Genomic DNA, 9,678 nt, shown 5'->3' on the forward strand with positions numbered 1-9,678 from the left:
AGACAGGGCTTGCGGGTGTAGTTAGGGCCGTAAGGTAGCCTTCATTATTGGCTCAAGCGTTGCGAAGCCGTAAAATTTAATAGACTTGTAACTACAATTTCAATGGCACATGCAAATCCACATTTTGGCCCATCAAATTGGTTTACGGCCAAACAATAAATACGAAATTAGTTGAGAACTGTGAAAAGGACATCATGTCAAGGACTGCACATAAGCCAGCTTCACATTGACAGTCAATACTCTCAATTACATCCAAATAAGAGATATCCAATAGATGTACTACTATATGTTGATATATATATATATATTATATATGTACATATGTACATATCTGTGACAAATCTGTGTCTATTTCGATCAACTCTATGTGGGTAGGCGGCTTGTTTCATCTAGTGCGCGCCGTGACATGGTTATATACCAAAGGCTTTACGTTAAATAATACCATGAAATGCTCTACAGCCATCGTATCGACTGTCAGTCATCAGCTGTCAGCTGGGCGTGCAGTCCGATGACTGTTTGATTGGTTGTCGATTGTTATCTGGCCATAAATAACTTGGCTGTCCCGTTACTTATATCAAAGATTATTAAAGACAATGCAAAAATGCCGCACCCCATTGAACAGTGTGGAAAAAGCAAAAACAAAAGCAGACAAATCAAATCCCACCGCCCCAATCAGTGGACACATCCTAATCTTTCCATAAGCATTTGATGTGCCGCAAATAATTTGATTTGCATTCTGTTGTCCCAGTGGTTCGCATTGATTTGTCGTTAAACACTTATCCCCCTCGCCCCTTGCCAACTCCTCAGCTCAGTCCACAGAGCAAACTATTCTAATATAGCTCAATTATCGAGTTCTTCCCTCTCACTTGACGATGGGACAAATATAAATCTGGGGCTCGATAGTAAAATATAAATCATGTTTATATCTATCAGAGCTTGTTTGAATAATTTATGAGAGACTTATCAATTTGCTGACGCTTTTATTCTAATCGACCAAGGTCACAATGTGATTAGCGTATTAAAATTCAGAAGATTGACTGATTGATGAAATGAGTAATTGATCGTATAATTAACTGACAACGGAGCGTGTGATGTAATCTAATCTATCTTGATTGATTAACTGACTGAAAGCCTCGAATCTGCTGTGAAGGACATCTATATGTCTGAGTGATTGATTGATTGATTAGATGATTGATTGATTATAGGAATAATGCGCTGAATGCTGGAAAATCATGTAAAATGATGATGATTCAATCTGCCTTAGTTGAGTGACTCACAGCGAATTGTTTGACTAAATAATTGACTGCTTGATTGATTGTTTCATGAATTGATTAATAGCTTGATTGATTGACTGGCAGCTCAGTGATTGATTGCCTAATTGTTGTAATATTTATTTGAATATGCCTTATTTATTTGCTGATGTGTTTGATTAACTAATTGATTATCTATTTGTCTGCGTGATTGACTGATTGATTGATTGATCGGCTGATTCAGAGGCAAAAGAGATGGTTTTGACTGACGAATAACTGTGCATATGATGTCATAGGCTTATCTGCCTCTATTATCTACTGCAAACGTTAAATTTGCCTTGATTGACTGCTTAATAAGCTACCCCACTGATTGATTGACTAATAACTCATATAGGAAGCCTTGATGTTGAGCGAGATATTGTTCGATCCCTTTTTCTAGCCATACAAATTCTGTAAAATTAATACAAGTTTATCCTTCAGTAAACAATTGAGAATCTATTCATCTTCTGGTAATTGTGCTCTTCTAACTGTGCTCAGCGCATGATTCGAATGCCTCAAGTGAACAAGTCAAGTTGAAATTTGCCCCATGAATCTACTTAAAGAAGCTCAATTACTTGCATTTACTTAATGTAAAGCTCTGCTAAATTTAAGAAGAAGATGAAGAAGAAGAAGTAAAAGAGAAGGCGGGAAAAGCAGGAAAAGAAATACCAAAGCTAATTTTAGGTAGTTAAGTAATCTGTGCAAAAATTTCCAAATAATTACGAGGCGTATCGATGACAGCTTCAAATTGGGCTGCCAAGCTATTTCCAATAAAAGCAGATTTTGCTGCTGGGCGAAACAAAAATAATAAAAAAGCAGAGTGAATGATTGACTGACTGACTAACTGACTGACTGACTGCCTGGCTGATTGACTGCGTGAGGGACTACTTTAAGCAGCGGCAAACATTAGCATAAACCTGGGCTATCATTTCCAAGTACGTTTGTGTATAAAGCAGCTACTCCTGCTGCTTCTACATGCTCCTCCTGCTGCTCAACCTTTTGCTGCTGCTCCCTGTTTTTATTGTTGTTGCGTCTAGTGTTTCGCCTGCTTTATTTTATTTATTTATTTATTTATTTTATTATTAGTATTATTTTTTTTTTTTTTTTGTTTTTGGTTTTATTTTTCGTTTTTTTTGTTTTATTTCTATTTATTTTTTTTTTTTTTACATTTTATTCTCGCTTTTCTTTGCGTCTTTAGATGTGGCTGTGGCTGTGGGGAATAAGGTAAATATCAGCTGGCACGAGGACAACGTGGACTTTCGTCCTCGTCCGCGTCCTCGTCGCACGTCCTCGCTAAATCACAGGTGTGCGCCAGCAACAGCAACAGCAACAAAAGGACGTGCGAAATATAAGCACAGACACACTCACACACACACACAGAGAGGGACTCTCGCTCCTGCTCACTCATACACATTTATAATTACTCACTTACTCTCTCTCTCTCTCTCTGTCTCTCTTCCATACTTTCGCGCTATATGGCGCTGGCAGCGCAGTCGCTGTGCCCTACACGAAGTCGGCTTTGCTCTCTTCTAGCCTTGAAAGCTTTAAAGCCGAAGGCAAAAAGCTTACGAAAGCTCATGCTCCTTGCTGTTGCCTGTTATACGGCCGCAGCAGCTGCATTTGTCGGCTTCGATTCAGTTGTTGCTTCACTTCAGTTCCGTTCAGTTCACTTCAATGATTGAGCTGTTCCCAAAGCCAAAGTCAAAGCCAAACAAATTGTAAAATATAACTTTTTTTTAAGAAAGTGAAGAATTATAATTTTAAGTTCATATTATTTTGTTTGAGTGTGTGAAAAATATTTTCAAAATTTAAAAAGAAATATGTTCTTTTTTCAATAAAAAGAAAATATAATGAAAAAACAGAAAACAAAATTTGAAAGTGCTCGACTTGAGATTTTAGGTACTTGAATAATATTATTCAGTAATATTAGTGTGGTTTATTAGAAAGAAATGGAGAGATAGAGAAAGAGAGAGTGTGAGTGAGAGTGAGAGTAATCGTTTTATATATTTATTTACAAATTTTGAAAATTGTTCAAATATAGAATTTATATATTTTATGTTTACCATAAAAAATATGAGAAAATGTGAACAATGTATGGAAGTTGAAAACAAATTTGTAAAGTTTTAGTGTTATATGTCGCAAATATAACAGTATAACAAAATAGATAAGCAAAAAATGATTTCTACTTTAAAAAATTATTTCAAAAATGTTTCTGATTTCAAATATTTAACAGAATTGTTATAAATATATAACAATAATATGTGTGAGGATCATTAGCACAGTTATTAAACTGTTATATGTAGAACAGTTGGGGGCCAAGCCATGCTATCTTATATGGCAGTGCAGCTAATTTCTGATAACGGATATTCCAAGAACGGTTTTTCAACAACTTTTTTTCTTGACAACTATGCCAAAAGCTTTCCACACTGTTATTCGCTCTCTCTCACTGAATGCTCCTCTCTCGCTCTGACACATTGTGGTCCTCTCTGTCACACTCATTGAGTTGCTATTGCGCTGTTCGTTTGAGCGGCGCTCGTGCTTGGCTGGCGGCTTGGCTCGGCCCCTGGCACTTCGGCTCTGGCCGCTTCGGGTCGGTGTTCGGCTAGCGCCAGTTGCCAATGAACTGAAGCGTTTTGGGTATGCAAACTCATTTTAGCTTTTGAACTCATTCAGTTCAAATTTACCAGCGGATTTGTGCGGATTACAAAAGACACACAGAGGGACACAAACACACGCAAGACAAAGCACACAGACGCGTTCGCTCGCTAACACGGTAACAGCCACACGCACACACACGCACAACGACACACACACAGACACACACACACTGAGTGTTAAAAAATAAATAATATTTTGAAAATATTTTAAAAAAATTTAACAAAAAATATCCGATATTTAAAAAAAAAAACAAAAAAACATATTGAACGCATTTTTGTTTTTCTTTTATATTTGTTTTTAAAAAAGTATTTATCGCGTTTGTTTACAGTTGTTTTTTTTTTTTGTTAAAGATATTTGAAACTAATGTAAGTAAGACGATTTTTTTGATAAATTATTTTTTGGTGTACAGTGCGTATGTGTAATATTTGCCCCAAATTGGAATGCATGCCAATAAAAGTAAATATAAAAAAAATATATGATTAAAAATATATATACGAAATATAAAACAAAATGTAATGAATGCATATGTTAAATACAATCACAAAAGAAATTATAATAAAAGAAAAACGAAAAAAATAGACAGCAGCAGCAACAATCAACAATCGACAAAAACAACAACAACAACAACAACAAGTTGAGAACAACAAAAACAACAGCAATCAAGCCAGGCAAGTCTTTTAAGTAAAAAGCCTAACTGAGCGGCGGCTAAGCTGCGTATGAGTAATCTACACACACACATCAGCTCACACACACACGCACACACACACACAGCATGCACAAACATCAATTTTATTCGTGTTGCCTTTTGCTTTTTATGTGGTTTACATGTGTGTGCAAGCGTGTGTGTGAGTGTGTGTGTGTGTGTGCATGCGTGTGTATGAGTGTGTGTGTGGGTGTGTGTGTCGCAATGTCTTCTCTATAGTCAGCCCAATCTTATACAGCCTTTCAAACTCGTGTTCATTTGTCTGTCTGGCACAAGTGCTGTGTGTGCGAGTGTGTGTGTGTGTGTGTGTGTGTGCGTGTGTGTGTGTGTGCGTGTGTGTGTGTGCGTGTGTGTGTGTGTGCGTGTGTGTGTGTGTGCGTGTGTGTGCGTGTGTGCCTGTTTAGCCATTGTTGGGGTTAGCGCAAACAACAGAAATTAACAAAAGCAAAACACACACATGCACACATATTCGCACACACACACACATACACTCGCGCACACACAGCTTAAGAAATTCAAGTCAAGTGTTGCGGCAAATGCTTAAGTTCCTAGCGCTATCTCTCGCCCTATCTCTCTCTCTTTCTCTCGCCGTTACTGACATAGACGCTTAGGCTTATATATATAATATAGAATATATAATATATATATGTATATGTATATATTTATATCAGCTCTCTAAGCAAATTGTTGCTATAGCTACTTAATGCCAGCTGCCAGTTCGTGGAAGCAATTTTTATGACCCAAACAACTTGAATGAAATGCTATCTAATATGTTATTGCATATGTTTTAAATGTTATGCCAAAAATAAAAACCTAAATACAGAGCCCATTTAATTGTTGTTGATATCATTTAAATATTTAAAAACAAATATTTCTAATAATTCAAAAGTTTCTCGAAGTCTTGCAAAGAAAGTCAGCACACTTGGTCGCTTTCTCTCTCTCTCTCTCTCTCTCTCTCTCGCCCACTCACTCTCTCATCTCGATCAGTTTTGCAGCCTTTCATTCTATTCTGTATTTAAATTGTATTTTAAGCTCGTAAGCATTTAAATGGGCTTTATGCATATGCCCTGCTCCTGCTGCTGACAGCACACAGTAACAGCAACAACAACAAAAATGACATTTTAATTATGAAAAACCTTACACACACACACACATACACACACACATGAGCACACATACACTTATTCTTATATAGAATTCTTTTTCGCCCTTTCTCTCTCTCTCTCTCTCTCGTTTTCCCTGTCCATCTCGATTTGTCTTGTTCCATATGCGCTTACAACGTGAAAGGAGTATATTAGTTCTGTGGTCATCAAATTGTCCCCCTAGCTGTCCACTCCTAGCTATTTCAGTCTAGCCGCTTTGTTCATTGCTCTAGCTGGTATTTTAAAAGCTTAAAATTTTAACTCATTAAGCTGCATAATGCTCGGATTAAGTCGAAATGCCCGCTGGGAGGCATGGCTATTCAGGAATCTAGAAGCATGATAGACTTGAAGCCTGACTGTTATCTCTACAACTCTCAGATAAATAATATAATATATATAATATATATGATACAAATAATTATCTTAAATATAATATAAAATTTCGTATAGCTAAATTCAGGCACAGCTTAAAGCTATAGCTTCTCAGTTAATATAGACATCATCTTAGGATTAAATAAAGCAACCATATCCAGATCCACTGGGAAATTGGCAAATTGAAGCCGAATTACATCTGTCTCAGTCTAACACTCTAAAGTCTCAATTGCAATTTGCTAAGCAAATTTACGAATAGAAATATAAATTGCCCATATATTAAGCATTATATGATATACCCTATAATATGATATACTTCGTTCGCATATTGAACAACGTAGTTTGGTTTTGTTTTCCTTTTCTTTTTTTTTTTTTTTTAACAGCTTTGCAGTCAGCTGTTGTGAGCTACAAAATGAATGAGAGAGCTTGGAGCAATTTAGCTAGTCGAGCATATGTTTTAGTCAACTGCAAATGGCTGAAAGTTGAGCCATGATAAATGAAGCGCGTATGCGAGGTGTCCCCGAATAGTAGCGCAGATTGTGTCAATGTAACTTTATAAGGCTTCTCTCTCATTAATACCAACGAGTTCGGATATTTTATTTGTGCTTCGACTCATTTTCGAATATTGTTTACTCCACAAAAACGAACTATTAAACTGTATCAAATCCATGCCCGACCGGATCAACTTTAAGTTGTTCATCTACCCAAACCTGAAGATGTTCATGACGATTGAGAAAATAAAATGGGCAGCGAAGAGGAAAAGGGAACTACTTTGAAGTACGCTGAATAAAATGGATCAAGTTTGATATTTAGTTCTTTCATAATTCATTTTCGCCATACTTTTGGAGCACACCTCGCATGAAATTTATGTATTTAGAAAGGAAATTTCACACGCCTGCGAGTTTAGTTAAATGCGCTGCGCCTTAAAGTAGGCAGCAAAAAAAAAAAAAGAAAAAGAAATTGATATCATAAATGTACAGCTAGCTGCAGTCACAGTTGAATGAGTGTGTGTGTGTGTGTGCGTGTGGCTGTGTGGGTGTGTAGGTGTGAATGGGTGTGTGTATGTGTGTGTGTGTGTGTGTGTGTGTGAAACACACAATTCATCATTATACGCTTTTTGGGGTCAACGCGTTGGGTCAGAGACACAAGGATGATGATGACGACAAGAGTGGGACAGAGAGAGAGAGGCAGAGAGAGAGAGAGAGAGAGAGAGAGAGAGTGTGTGTGTGTGTGTGTGAGAGAGCCTTGGGCCAATACAGCAAGCCTCTTTTTCTTCTTCTTCTTACTCGTCTGGTCGCATGTCATTTAATGTGCGCCTAAGTGAGGGCTATAAATTTTTTTATATGCATTTTAACGCATTTCAAGTTATGATTTTTACACGCACACACAGCCCACACATACACATACACACGCATAGCACACTCTACGCGTAAAAGTTTCATTTATTTAATGTAGATGAAAATGCATTTGGTAGGAAATATGAATGGTCAGAGCGGCCATTGGCTGAGGCCAGTTCTGGAATCATGTTTGTCTACACAGAGAGAGAGAGAGAGAGAATGTGTGTGTGTGTGTCAATTACTAAAATCGAAATAAAATGCTATTTCGTTTACTTAATTTTTAGTGTTTGTTTCAAGGCGCATGAGAGACAGAGGAATGCAAAGATATAGCAACTTAGGCCTTATGAGACTCTTTAGGTAGGTCAGGAATAACTTCACTTATGCCCATCCATATAAAACTATAGTGACTTAGACAACATATTGGGTTGATTAATTTGTCTAGTTTTAGTTTCTGTGGAAATTTGTTTCTCTTTTTGATTTCAAAATAATCGATAGCATTTCTATGCTGCTTTGCAAACCAAACTTGGCACCTTTGAAGTCATTTCAGAATACCTACAGAGAAATGAACTCTGAGCTCTATCTTGGCCTTTCCGATGCAAACCAATATACAGGTTTACAAATAAATCTTTATTCCTTTGAAGCACTCGCTTTAATAACAGTCATTTGCTTGTTATCTCAGCAACTCTGTCTCTACAACCTGTTGGCATCAATGAAGCTGTGCGCCATGTAAATTCAAAGTTCCTAGAAAAGTAACGAGAGCTTTGCTATGACTTTTAGCCAGAAACTTGTGCTTTCCTGAGTTTCATTATCTCGCTCTGGGAACTAGCTTATGATAGTTTATTAAAAAAGAAAAAGAAGAACATTCTATAATCAAGCTCCCATAGTAAAGTCTTAGCTCTGCCGCTACGTCAGCTGCGTAATAAGCAGAGCGCTTGGTGATACATAATACTTATAATGTATGTATAAGAGAATCGTAAAATGATTGGCATGGCAGCTCTTCGCTGAAAGTTCCGACAATAATAATTTCTGGGTAATGAGTGCATCCACATGTTTATAGTTGAGTATATCAAATGCATTTTTTTTTTTAAGTTGTGGAACAATCTAAGAAATACAAAATCTATGTATTCATCAAGCTCACCCATACAAGTATATCAGAAATTTCTAGCTATTGCGATATATAAATTATGATTGAAAGTCGAGTCAAATAATTGATTTTTATCGATAATAAGAAAGAGGGATGGGTAATGAAAATTTCAAGTCTCAAGGCAGGCGAACGGACGGAGGATAAACAGACGGACGAACCGCTGACGTGGCTATATCAACAATATATATAGACTCTCTCAGTTTCTTTCAGAGCTTAGCTACAAGACCAAACTGTTATCGATATTATCGATATCGATAAGTCTTGCAAGTTTCTACTGCTGCTCTATTTCAAGGAGAATCGACTGAAATTCGCACCGTTTCATCGAAAATATTGTCAAATTCAATTTTGAATTCAAGGAAAAGCTTTCGATGTTTTCTTCAAATTGATTTTTCAATCAGCCATTTGGAGCGGCCAAGTGCCGTTGCTCCCTCATTAATTTGAATCGTAAATTGTGAAAAGCATTTCAACTATTGCGATAGTTTTTCGCCTTCGTCTAGCTCACCTGACCCAGTCACATTTACTTGCTGGCGAACAGGTGTATTCCCTGGCCAAAGCACACACAAATACACACACACACACACACACGAATAGAGAGAGGGTTATGGCTGAGGCGAGCTTCTTTGGCTAAGCTGTGCATCTTAAGTATATGCATATACATGTCCTGATGCCGTACTTTAGCACCTATAAATTTTTATGCATACATATTAAAATGGAGCTGGATACAAATGCCTGTCAACTGGCTGGCGCACATGTAGCGGGGTAGCTTGGGGCGCACTGGGATGCGGAGCTGGGGAATGCGGTTTCAACGGTTTCAAGTGTGCTTCAAAATTCCACTTTACTACTGACCGTGCACCGCTCCTGCCTCCTCCTCCTGTGTATCAGCCATGTCAGCCAGTCGTAAAATTATGGAAATTTTCTCTTTTGGCCCTTTTTTTTTTTTTTTTTTGAATGCTCGTTCATACAAGTGAAAGGGGCATATTCGTTGTGTGCATCAAGTTGGAAATTGGAAAACTGCTGGGATATGTCGATCTAA

General features: G+C 37.3%; 1 protein-coding gene across 1 annotated transcript in view; it reads left to right on the forward strand.

Moving 5' to 3' along the window:
• Positions 1–4,356: 4,356 nt before the first annotated feature.
• Pde9 (phosphodiesterase 9) overlaps positions 4,357–9,678 on the forward strand; it is a 129,803-nt gene continuing 124,481 nt past the window's right edge. Inside the window, exon 1 of the mRNA XM_089475898.1 lies at positions 4,357–4,615. The gene's annotated coding sequence lies outside the window, so the exon portion shown is untranslated. The remainder of the gene's footprint in view (positions 4,616–9,678) is intronic.

Source organism: Drosophila arizonae, chromosome X, assembly GCF_054131065.1.
Source record: "Drosophila arizonae isolate 15081-1271.41 chromosome X, UAZ_ARI_1.0, whole genome shotgun sequence".
Lineage (NCBI taxonomy): Eukaryota > Metazoa > Arthropoda > Insecta > Diptera > Drosophilidae > Drosophila > Drosophila arizonae.